Source organism: Miscanthus floridulus, chromosome 10 (assembly GCF_019320115.1).
Source record: "Miscanthus floridulus cultivar M001 chromosome 10, ASM1932011v1, whole genome shotgun sequence".
Taxonomy (NCBI): domain Eukaryota; kingdom Viridiplantae; phylum Streptophyta; class Magnoliopsida; order Poales; family Poaceae; genus Miscanthus; species Miscanthus floridulus.
Genome location: NC_089589.1, coordinates 112911231 through 112924917, shown reverse-complemented (window position 1 = coordinate 112924917; position 13687 = coordinate 112911231).

Here is a 13687-nt window from a genome sequence, read left to right as displayed (position 1 = left end):
TTTCCGACTCCAAGGGATATGATAAGCTTTATGGTTTGCTGGGTTTTTTTTGTAGAAATCAATGCTAATAGTGAATCCTTATTTATGTTATTATTAGCAGTCATGATTAATTCTTTATCTAGCCATTATATGTAAGCACCTGTCTACTTTAAAGCAAGAGTTGAGCAATCAGTTTCATTTCATCACCTTTCATCTTTTCGTTTTTACTACGGTGCTAGACTGTAGACAAGCCGTACCGGATTGCCTGGCGATTCGTGAATCAATGCCCCCACCTGGTTACCCCGAAAACACACGCCCCGCTTGTACCCAGGCACAAGCAGGACCAACCCATCACCCTCCTGTCATGGATCCGGGCCCCCGTCCAAACTTGGACTCCAAACCCCCGCTCCTGAGTCCCGGACTCAGTACGGTGCAAGGACCTCCACCATCCCCACCTCCAATCAGTCGGTTCGAAAAGAGCCAGAACCCACGACAAGAGAGCAACAAGTCTTCTCTGCACCCATACCCAAGTATGTGCTCGGGATAATAAATGTGTGACTTGCCTAGAGCCCAATGCAACGGCCGGTCCGTAAGCGACACGGACAGGGAAAAAGTGTAACCAAGCTATGCCCTGTTGGCTGCAGGACACAGCCTCTTGCACCCACCAATACCCAAACCATATCCCTATCTGGTCTCTATTTTCTTTTCCACTATTTTATCATGAGTGGTCATAATTTTCACCTATTGTAAGTAACGGCAGGTTACTCACACTACCGATACCCTGAGCATAGCAGCTACTCGACTTATACTAGTGGGACTCATAGGTAGGTATATCTATGCATATAGTTTTCATAAAATGCCTGTAACGTAAATGCATATCATAAATATATATTCAATGATCATTCAAAAATAAAGGTCATGCACCGGGGCTTGCCTTGGGCAAGCGGGGTGTCAACAAAGTCAGCAACGAACGACTTCGAGGCTCTCTCCTATACGAGAACCTCCTCCTCGTACTCCTCAATAACCTCCTCGTAGTCCTATTCGTCCACATGCACGAACTCTACCAACTCGTGATCTACATGAATAAAATGATGATGCAACACTTAGTAATACGGCAACCGCAACTCTTAAAATAAAAATACATCTATCAAGCTACTAAACTAGCTCTACCGACTAAGACGCTATGTTACCTATCATTCCCACTAAACAGGTATGCAACATTTCATGTATTAACTTAGCAACTAAAGGAATCCTTATTCTTAATATCGATTTACTCTATATATGATAAAACAAGGAGTACTAGCTACCCTATTTATCATCCTATTCAGATGCTACAAAAATTACAGTGAATACACAATAATCTAATGAACCTACTGTAAAAATTTCATGGCTAAAGCTATCACCGATTTGCCACAAAAATTCCTACAAACATTAAGCTAAGTAATACTAAGCCTTCTAAATTAAATTTATAAATCTATCATTATCACAGTTAACTATAAACTAACTACATCAACAGATAGATAGCATTTTTGTGAACCTAACAAATTTAGTTTCATTATTTTTGGACACCAACATAATTTACTATAATTTTACAAAGATCAGTTCAAAACTAAATTGAATAAACATTTACTAATTCCCTGGAAAAATGGAAAACTGAATTCAAACTGCGGCCCATTACTCGCGGCGCGACCCACGTCCGCGCGACGCGCGCGCGCTCGCGCTCCACCGGTACGGCCCACGCGGGGGTGTGGCCCAGCCGAGCGACGATGGCCCATGACGGGAAGACCCGTGCGCGCCGGTATATTTGCTAAAACGCCCTTTCTCTAATACCGAATCCAACCGAGGTCCATAGCACTATTCCATCTCTCAGCTATTTTACAATTCCGCCCCTCCCCCTTTCCTTCTTTACCACGGCCATACCCTCGGGCTCCCCGTGCGCGCACCGACGCGGCAGCGTTGGCACCGGGCAGTTACACCGACCAGACCAGCCCCTCCCCGCCCTATCTAAGGAGCCGATACCTTGCCGTCGATGCGCGCCGAGACTGTCTTATTGACCCGGCGGGAAGGAAAGCTCGAAATTGGAGCATGGCACCACAAGGCTCACTGCAAGCTGGGGTCGGGTGGTTGGATGACTACACCGCGAAGTCGTGTACAGGGTTCATTGGACCGAGGTGACTCCACCACGGTGAATTGAAGGCGCGGGTCTGGCGACCATGGCGACAGAGGAGATAGGGGACGGGCTAGCATGGCTGGGCTCGTTGCTGCCATGGCGGGACGCGGCTATCAACTCGAAGCACAAATGCGCACGTGCTACAGGGCGATGGGGAACCAGCCAAACACACATAGGAACAGTTGGCCGCATTGCCATAACTTGCAAGCCGACGGCGGCTCGGTCCTTTGCGCCGCAGTGGACGACGCCGGCCAAGGGAGAGGCAGTAGCGTAGCGTCGCATCGAGCGCAGATGTGATGGCAAGGGTAGGCGGGGCAAGCCCACGCGCGTGCAGCCGTGAGGGGTCAGCAGTAGCAGTGGCCGCGCGGCAGCGGCGGTCAAAGCACAGCTCAACCGGGGACGCAGCACGACGCGACGGCGAGCATCAGCGGCACCGCGCGACAGTAGCCGTACTAGCAAGCCACAGGCTAGCCGAGTTCGGCCACGCGCACATGGTCCCGCGTAGGCGAGCATGAGGCGACAGAGCGGCTCAGGCGGACGCGACGGTGGTGGCAGAGCGGCCGGGCCCCAACATCCCGTCGATGCGCGGCGTGCGCGTGAGTGCGTGCGTGCTTGCGTGCGTGAGCGCGTGCATGAGCGCGGCAGTGGTGGTGCGAAGCCCACGCGGCGGTGCGCATGGGTGCACATGTTGGCGAGCGGCGACGCCGGCCGAGTAATGGTGACCGCGCCCAGACGCCGCAACCATCCGGAAACGTGTCATGCACGCTTTTTAAAGCATCCAAAAAATCCAACTCAATGCTTCAATTGCTAAACCACCTATTCTACACTTGAGAAGGCATATGAAGCTACTAAAACAAGCCCCAAGACCATACCACTACTTAACCCAATTCTTCTACAAAAAATTGCCGAACTTAGCTTCGTCAAAACGTTTTTCGACTTAAGAAATTTAACTAAGTTTTTATTGGTTTCGCGTCGAATTCGATTTCCAAGCTATTAAGTATGCTAGCTAGTGAATCCTGTTCTCGACCGCAAGTATTTCACCGCCACCTACGAAGTTTGTACTACAAGCTTTATTAAAGTTTCGTACATGCGTTCTATAACATTTTCGTTCAATAAAAATTCGTTTAGAACCCTAAGTGATACAACGCGACATGAAATATAACATTCGTTTCGCGTTTTCGATGAACGTTTCGAGTCACAGAAACTGATTTACACACTATATTTGATACACTCACACATAAATATGATGCTCATGCAGTGTTTTAGCAAAAGACTGTACAGTGTAACACCGAGGGTGTTACAACTCACATCTTGGATTCGGCCACAGATCCTCGTGAGCCAACGGCACCTCCACGCTATGGATCTCCATCGGAGGTCGGTCCGCCCTGGGCTGCCACCACGCTGGAGCTCTCCAGCAGCGCCCGAGCAACACAAGCTCCATGCGGTGGAGAGGTATGGAATTAGAGAGAAGGGGGAAAAGGAGACGGGAGGGAGAGAGTCATGGAGGGAAAGGAGATGAAGAGGCCCGCACGTAGCTGGGCGGAGGAACGCCTGTGTATGAGGTGGAGGAGCGACGACGGCGATATGCGAGCGGCATCGGCGGCCGGGAGAAGAGGGAGAAAGTAGATAGACGAATGAGGAGGGGGGTTAGGGCTCAGAACTTCAGGTTGGGTGGAGGGGCTCTCCACAAAATCTCCAAGAGGTTCAAATGAAAACAATCTCAACGTGGACACTGTTTAGGAGAAAGAACTGGACTACGGGTTAGTTTCAAAACAACTTGATGTCATTTCTGCAAAATAGACAGTGACGCATGTCAGCACGTGGAGGAGCCAGCAATGCTCCGAATTCTCTCGTTTCAGGACAACCAAGTGGGTTTTAATCAACCCCGATGCGTACAATGCGCTTTCTTTTTTCTTCTTTCTTGAAACCATGCGCTGGACCAGCGCATTGATTGTACGCATGGTACCTGATGACGAAAACGTTGGCACAGCCGGGAAGTAGAGTACACGTTGCCTGGCCAGTTGCCGTGTGTCCGCACAGAATATTCACAGACGATGGTCGGCATTCGCCAATAGTTGATCAAGCTATTTCCAAGATGTCTCGATCGGTTACTAATTGCGATGATAACTACAGTTCGGACTCGATCCATGGGGCTGGTAGGTATCCTACTGCTGTCATGGAGGCATATCAGCTTTTAGGGCCTGTTTGGATACGAACCTGGTGTCACACCCCAAAATTTCTAATTTTGGGTTGTGCATAGAAAACACTAATTAAAATAAATGTTTTGATATTTGGATAAAATTTACCAATCTTAGTTTGAACTAGCGTAAACTTAGTTATAGGAAAAATGTGAATTTTCAAGCTTTTCCAAATTAATTTGACGAGCTATTGCTTGATGTGATGTTTGGTTGTTGATTTATTTTATGTTGTGAGAAAAGATTTTAAAAATGCGTTTAGTAAGTCGATCTTCTTTCTCCAGCAATTCTTAGTCTTTCTCACCGATCAAATTCCTTGTTTTCCGACTTAATATTTGCTTGAGAAGTATCCTAAAATCTTTTCCATGAAATCCAAATCACTCCTTCCTGCTCACTATTCATCAACCTATCTCCATGGATACCTCGGGAATTTCTTTGGCTTTTTCCGGAACCTGTTCTCACTTGTTTGTGAGCATAATCTAATTTTTAAATGCTCCAAAATATCTTTTCATGAGCTCCAAATACTTTATTTGGGTTCGTCTTGTTCTAAATTATCTCTGAGAAATTTTCCTGAATTTTCGGAGCCTTCGTAGTATTTTTCGTGGCTTAAAATTCAATTCTAGACTTTTCTAGAATTATTTTATCCATAAAATTAATTAATTCCGAAAATAATGAAATATCTCAGATTTCCTCATGCCCAAAGGCCCATGTCTTTATTTACTAATGGGCTTTAATAATTAATTAGGCCTATTAGTAAAGGTGGAGGGTGCAACATTAATTAGTACCATATTGCTAGTCGATGTAGATGTGGGGAGTTCTCCGCCCTATATATATGTACCAACCCCTTGAACTAAGTACACCAAAACTACCGTATGGGGAGCCCCTAGTTTGAGAAATCCTTCGTATAGTAAATTATATTTTCTCCTCTATCCGTCACCGTCACCGTCGTCGTTGCCGTCGCCGTCGTCGTCGCCGCCGTCACCGATCTCAGCTTTCGTTTCTGCCCATCCATCAGAGCTCCGCCGCATGCCACCATCGCCTCGTCACTTCTCGAACGTCCCAGCCACGCCATGAGGAGCGAGCTGCCGCAACGCTGCCTCACGCCAGAGAAGGCCATCGTGCTTGTGAGCAACGGATCGAGAGCAAGCCTTCCTGCATGCGAGGAAGATCACCAAGTTGTCGCCGTTTTGCACATGCACGTACAAGTCAGCGATTAAACGCTACAAAGCCAGCAGAGTAGGTGCACAATCCATCCTACACGTCGATCTCCTATATCCCTTCGATCTATTTATTTTTATGCTTAATCGTGTTCCTTCCTTTTGTCAATCAACTTCACTCCATCTCATGCAGCTGCAAATCGATCGCCCTGTCCTTGCTACTAGCAAGCTACATCATGCAGCATGCAAACGAGCACCCTGATGAATAGTTGAAGGTCAGCCGCTCCATGCATTGATTCTTTTGCCCATGATGATAATCACCTTTATCTTTAATCTATCGTTTGAACGTGAAGTACCAAAAATATCATTCTTGCCAAATAATCCTTTCTAAACCTTAAACTCTTGATATCTTTATCGTTTACCTCCGACTTAGTTTGTTCTTGTTGCGTTCTGCTCGTGTCGATGTAATCGATAATTTAGCAGCGAAGTTGATCTGCCACCTGTTTCACTGTTTATAGATAAATATTAATTAATTTGATTAATGTACAGGCAACGAGTTTTCTAACTTAAAAACAATATAGGTGTCACACTTCAACATTTTATATGCAAATATTTATATGGTTTAATTAATTACAATCACCAATGTGTTTTTATATTATAATAGTTTGTTTAGCTCGAATCCACGTCACATGCAGTTCGAGTAGGTGCTCGGCTGCCATGACATGTCGTGCGTGGTGTGCCCTGCTTCAGTTAGCTGTTCTAATTAGCTTGATGACATCGCATGACATCACGTATATGTTTTATGGCCGTTTTCTTATAGAAAAACAAATCCAACAATACGATAGAAATACACCACATACAATCAATAATGGATCCCCGCCGTTTCTCCGTTTTAACTCCGATTTGACCCGTTCAACTTGCGTTAGGTTCGTAATTTCATAATCTACATGTTTATACTACTGTTCAGTATGTTTTTAACTTTTAAAATTCGTGATTAGATTTAATCTAATATTCGACTAAAAGAAATCTTGTTTAAATCATATCTTCTGCATCTTAGATCCGTTTTAGTCCATTCAAGTCGCGTTAGATTCATAGCGGCAAGATCTACGCATTAGTAATAGTGTTTATCCTGTCACATGATTTTTCATATATAGCTAAATATTAAATTGATTAACATGCTTATATTTAGTTTTATAACTAGAAACAATATAGGTTTTATATCTCGGTGATTATACATAACCTGTTAATTTGATTAATCAGTAACTTCAGTATAGTCTTAGATTATAATTAGTTGAATGTCGCATATGTGTTAAGTATGAATAGATGCCCTCACATGATTTATGTTTTTAATTTATAGATGTTTAAATGACTAAAAGTATATATATAATCTTTTATAATTATAAAATATGACGTATGCCAACATTAATGCCTTTTTAATTATGACTTGCTTAGATCAATTATGAGACATAATATAATTGTTCTATTAGTTGCTCTCACGTGTTCTATATTTCTAAAGTAAAGTTTAAATACTTTATATAATATGAGATATGTTGATTAATAAAATATGATTAATTAGTGACATAAACATGTATGTCTTTAAATTTTAATTTGTCAAGTTTAAATGTGACATATATACTTTGAATATATATACTCTCATTTGTTATTATATTTCAATTTAATTTGCATAAATGATATCAAAATATTTATAATTAAGGTATGATTAATTTATCTTAGTTTTCTAAATCTAATAACTCAAGTATAAAATGACTTAACTCAATTTTAGATATTCCCCTGAGATATCTTATACATGTTTTATGATCATTAAAATGGATAAAGCCTATAGTTTTCTTTCCAACGTAAATCCTTCGATAGATGTTTCTGTTTTACCGTAGCTCCGATTAGTGTGCCTTTCGCGTGTGTGTGATCGTAGCAATGTGTAGATTAGATTTCGAATCTTTTCATTGATTGGTGTATTGTTCTAATCTAGTATGTTTGCTATGCATGCTTGTTCGGATGCTTGTGTGGTGCTTTTCGGTCTTGTCCAGTCGGTGAGTTTTGCGTTGGTGATCTATAAGAAGAAGAAGAAGAAGAAAACGTTGAAGATTAAAGCTTACCGAAGGATCGGTGTTTAAGGCAAGTATAGCTTGGGTTTTCTTTCTGTGACCATGATCTTGGGCTTGTTTAATGAAATGTGATATAAACATAAATGATGAATGTTATCCTTTGGCAAAAGCTGGGATTTACAGTACAACTGTGAGGGCTATATGGCTCTGGCTCTAGTTGCTTAAGAAACCCTTTTCTAGCTGGTTAGAGGTCTGCGAGTTGGGTATAGGACAGCCTCTATCCTGTTGAGCCTAGCTTTGGAAGCGGCCTTTTTACTTTATTTTTGGAAGGGGGGTTCCTATATCTGATGACCCTGCGGCCCTGGCCAGTTAGACGAGCTCTTGGGTGGCTTTATATGGTTCTCGGTGTTTTGGGATTGATCCACCCACTCATTTGGAAAACATGACTCACAGTGAAAGTGTACACCTCTGCGCAGAGTTAACAAACTGGTATACTAGCCGTGCCCACGGATACGGGCGGCCCAGAAAACTGAGGGAATTGTTGTATGTTCATTTAAATTGTTTATGTGCAACTCATTATTCAATTACACTTGATCATGTGGTTATGGATTACAATACCTTGTTGCTATATTTGCGGAGTTCGACATGGACTCACTCTTGCTATTCCCCCCACACTTCAGGAGAAGTTTTAGGCTTGTGATCAACCAGTCAGTTGGATCTAGTGGAGTGAAGTCTGCACCCAGAGATCAGAGTTGTCTATCCGCTGATTGCTTTCTAAGGTTATCTCTTTTGCTAAGTTCGCTATATACTAAGCATTATGAATTGATACTGTCCCTTCATTTATAGCTATATGTGAGATTTGATTTCCAGGGCTCACATATGGTGTACATTCGGCTTTGTCCTTAAAACCGGGTGTTACAAGTGGTATCAAAGCAATGCTGACTATAGGACGCAAGCCTAGTTAGCACTGGTCGATTTGTAAAACTTACTTTGCTATAAAACTATTTTTCTATCTCCTTGGATCATTGATTTGCTATTTCTCATCCTTGTCTTATTGTCTCCTCCTTGATAGCTTCCTTTGAGCTATTAACTTCTTATGTTCTTGAAGTTTTGTCTATGTTGTTTTACTAAAACTTTTCTGACCCTGTCTTGTTCAAATTTACGATTGCCTTTCATCATCTATAATCCACTCCTTAGGATGACCGCCATTTCTATAGAAGCACGTGTAGTGTCGATGTGGTGCTGTGTGTTGTCTTGCTTGTTGTGTTGCTTGCATGCCCTCTCAATGTTGTGATCCAACAAAGACCCTGAAGATGAAGTTCCAAAGTCAAGTAAAGCCCTTGTTAAGTGGGGTAGCGTCTCCTGTCAACAACAACAAGTCCGGAGTATCTCAAGCAACAAGGCATGAAGATCTGTCCTATCTTTCTCTCTAGTTTCTTCGAATCTCGGGACGAGATTCCTGTTAAGTGGGGTAGAATTGTCACACCCCAAAATTTCTAATTTTGGGTTGTGCATAGAAAACACTAATTAAAATAAATGTTTTGATATTTGGATAAAATTTACCAATCTTAGTTTGAACTAGCGTAAACTTAGTTATAGGAAAAATGTGAATTTTCAAGCTTTTCCAAATTAATTTGACGAGCTATTGCTTGATGTGATGTTTGGTTGTTGATTTATTTCATGTTGTGAGAAAAGATTTTAAAAATACGTTTAGTAAGTCGATCTTCTTTCTCCAGCAATTCTTAGTCTTTCTCACCGATCAAATTCCTTGTTTTCCGACTTAATATTTGCTTGAGAAGTATCCTAAAATCTTTTCCATGAAATCCAAATCACTCCTTCCTACTCACTATTCATCAACCTATCTCCATGGATACCTCGGGAATTTCTTTGGCTTTTTCCGGAACCTGTTCTCACTTGTTTGTGAGCATAATCTAATTTTTAAATGCTCCAAAATATCTTTTCATGAGCTCCAAATACTTTATTTGGGTTCATCTTGTTCTAAATTATCTCTGAGAATTTTTCCTGAATTTTCGGAGCCTTCGGAGTATTTTTCGTGGCTTAAAATTCAATTCTGGACTTTTCTAGAATTATTTTATCCATGAAATTAATTAATTCCGAAAATAATGAAATATCTCAGATTTCCTCATGCCCAAAGGCCCATGTCTTTATTTACTAATGGGCTTTAATAATTAATTAGGCCTATTAGTAAAGGTGGAGGGTGCAACATCAATTAGTACCATATTGCTAGTCGATGTAGATGTGGGGAGTTCTCCGCCCTATATATATATACCAACCCCTTGAACTAAGCACACCAAAACTACCGTATAGGGAGCCCCTAGTTTGGGAAATCCTTCGTATAGTAAATTATATTTTCTCCTCTATCCGTCACCGTCGCCGTAGTCGTCGCCGCCGTCACCGATCTCAGCTTTCGTTTCTGCCCATCCATCAGAGCTCCGCCGCATGCCACCATCGCCTCGTCACTTCTCGAACGTCCCAGCCACGCCATGAGGAGCGAGCTGCCGCAACGCTGCCTCACGCCAGAGAAGGCCATCGTGCTTGTGAGCAACGGATCGAGAGCAAGCCTTCCTGCATGCGAGGAAGATCACCAAGTTGTCGCCGTTTTGCACATGCACGTACAAGTCAGCGATTAAATGCTACAAAGCCAGCAGAGTAGGTGCACAATCCATCCTACACGTCGATCTCCTATATCCCTTCGATCTATTTATTTTTATGCTTAATCGTGTTCCTTCCTTTTGTCAATCAACTTCACTCCATCTCATGCAGCTGCAAATCGATCGCCCTGTCCTTGCTCGTGCAGCATGCAAACGAGCACCCTGATGAATAGTTGAAGGTCAGCCGCTCCATGCATTGATTCTTTTGCCCATGATGATAATCACCTTTATCTTTAATCTATCGTTTGAACGTGAAGTACCAAAAATATCATTCTTGCCAAATAATCCTTTCTAAACCTTAAACTCTTGATATCTTTATCGTTTACCTCCGATTTAGTTTGTTCTTGTTGCGTTCAGCTCGTGTCGATGTAATCGATAATTTAGCAGCGAAGTTGATCTGCCACCTGTTTCACTGTTTATAGATAAATATTAATTAATTTGATTAATGTACAGGCAACGAGTTTTCTAACTTAAAAACAATATAGGTGTCACACTTCAACATTTTATATGCAAATATTTATATGGTTTAATTAATTACAATCACCAATGTGTTTTTATATTATAATAGTTTGTTTAGCTCGAATCCACGTCACATGCAGTTCGAGTAGGTGCTCGGCTGCCATGACATGTCGTGCGTGGTGTGCCCTGCTTCAGTTAGCTGTTCTAATTAGCTTGATGACATCGCATGACATCACGTATATATTTTATGGCCGTTTTCTTATAGAAAAACAAATCCAACAATACGATAGAAATACACCACATACAATCAATAATGGATCCCCGCCGTTTCTCCGTTTTAACTCCGATTTGACCCGTTCAACTTGCGTTAGGTTCGTAATTTCATAATCTACATGTTTATACTACTGTTCAGTATGTTTTTAACTTTTAAAATTCGTGATTAGATTTAATCTAATATTCGACTAAAAGAAATCTTGTTTAAATCATATCTTCTGCATCTTAGATCCGTTTTAGTCCATTCAAGTTGCGTTAGATTCATAGCGACAAGATCTACGCATTAGTAATAGTGTTTATCCTGTCACATGATTTTTCATATATAGCTAAATATTAAATTGATTAACATGCTTATATTTAGTTTTATAACTAGAAACAATATAGGTTTTATATCTCGGTGATTATACATAACCTGTTAATTTGATTAATCAGTAACTTCAGTATAGTCTTAGATTATAATTAGTTGAATGTCGCATATGTGTTAAGTATGAATAGATGCCCTCACATGATTTATGTTTTTAATTTATAGATGTTTAAATGACTAAAAGTATATATATAATCTTTTATAATTATAAAATATGACGTATGCCAACATTAATGCCTTTTTAATTATGACTTGCTTAGATCAATTATGAGACATAATATAATTGTTCTATTAGTTGCTCTCACGTGTTCTATATTTCTAAAGTAAAGTTTAAATACTTTATATAATATGAGATATGTTGATTAATAAAATATGATTAATTAGTGACATAAACATGTATGTCTTTAAATTTTAATTTGTCAAGTTTAAATGTGACATATATACTTTGAATATATATACTCTCATTTGTTATTATATTTCAATTTAATTTGCATAAATGATATCAAAATATTTATAATTAAGGTATGATTAATTTATCTTAGTTTTCTAAATCTAATAACTCAAGTATAAAATGACTTAACTCAATTTTAGATATTCCCCTGAGATATCTTATACATGTTTTATGATCATTAAAATGGATAAAGCCTATAGTTTTCTTTCCAACGTAAATCCTTCGATAGATGTTTCTGTTTTACCGTAGCTCCGATTAGTGTGCCTTTCGCGTGTGTGTGATCGTAGCAATGTGTAGATTAGATTTCGAATCTTTTCATTGATTGGTGTATTGTTCTAATCTAGTATGTTTGCTATGCATGCTTGTTCGGATGCTTGTGTGGTGCTTTTCGGTCTTGTCCAGTCGGTGAGTTTTGCGTTGGTGATCTATAAGAAGAAGAAGAAGAAGAAAACGTTGAAGATTAAAGCTTACCGAAGGATCGGTGTTTAAGGCAAGTATAGCTTGGGTTTTCTTTCTGTGACCATGATCTTGGGCTTGTTTAATGAAATGTGATATAAACATAAATGATGAATGTTATCCTTTGGCAAAAGCTGGGATTTACAGTACAACTGTGAGGGCTATATGGCTCTGGCTCTAGTTGCTTAAGAAACCCTTTTCTAGCTGGTTAGAGGTCTGCGAGTTGGGTATAGGACAGCCTCTATCCTGTTGAGCATAGCTTTGGAAGCGGCCTTTTTACTTTATTTTTGGAAGGGGGTTCCTATATCTGATGACCCTGCGGCCCTGGCCGGTTAGACGAGCTCTTGGGTGGCTTTATATGGTTCTCGGTGTTTTGGGATTGATCCACCCACTCATTTGGAAAACATGACTCACAGTGAAAGTGTACACCTCTGCGCAGAGTTAACAAACTGGTATACTAGCCGTGCCCACGGATACGGGCGGCCCAGAAAACTGAGGGAATTGTTGTATGTTCATTTAAATTGTTTATGTGCAACTCATTATTCAATTACACTTGATCATGTGGTTATGGATTACAATACCTTGTTGCTATATTTGCGGAGTTCGACATTGACTCACTCTTGCTATTCCCCCCACACTTCAGGAGAAGTTTTAGGCTTGTGATCAACCAGTCAGTTGGATCTAGTGGAGTGAAGTCTGCACCCAGAGATCAGAGTTGTCTATCCGCTGATTGCTTTCTAAGGTTATCTCTTTTGCTAAGTTCGCTATATACTAAGCATTATGAATTGATACTGCCCCTTCATTTGTAGCTATATGTGAGATTTGATTTCCAGGGCTCACATATGGTGTACATTCAGCTTTGTCCTTAAAACCGGGTGTTACACCTGGACGCAAGATGCCTGGCTAGGAGCTCGCCTGGAAACTGCCTGTGCAGTGTTTGGGTGAAGCCCTGAGAGCTTGACTGACCCAGGCAGCCGTGCGCACGCCCAGGCGATGGAAAACGTCCGCCTGACTCAGGCTCCTTAGTTTAATTTGCCTGGACGCAATAAAGTATTCTATTCTTAATTGACGTTAATGGTCACTTGATTAATTCCATAAGACCATGATTGCAACATATTTTTCCTCTCCTTTTTCCATGTATACGCTAACATAGTTTGTATTCTGAACTTTCTACTCTTTAATTAAATACATATAGAGATCTTTCATTAGAAAAAAATTTAATTTAAATTATTTTTTTAGCAAAGAAGAGATAATTAACCTAAGTTATTATTCTAGTAAACACACCATAGTAGTGTTCATTAATCATATACAAACAATAAAAAAGTAAAATTTCACTGGCATAAGCATTCTCAGGCACAGGCATCCAACCAAACAGACTTTCTCTCACATTGCCTCACGAGGCAAAACTCATCAACTTTCCGGGCAACTTCCAGGCAGCACTTTTTGCC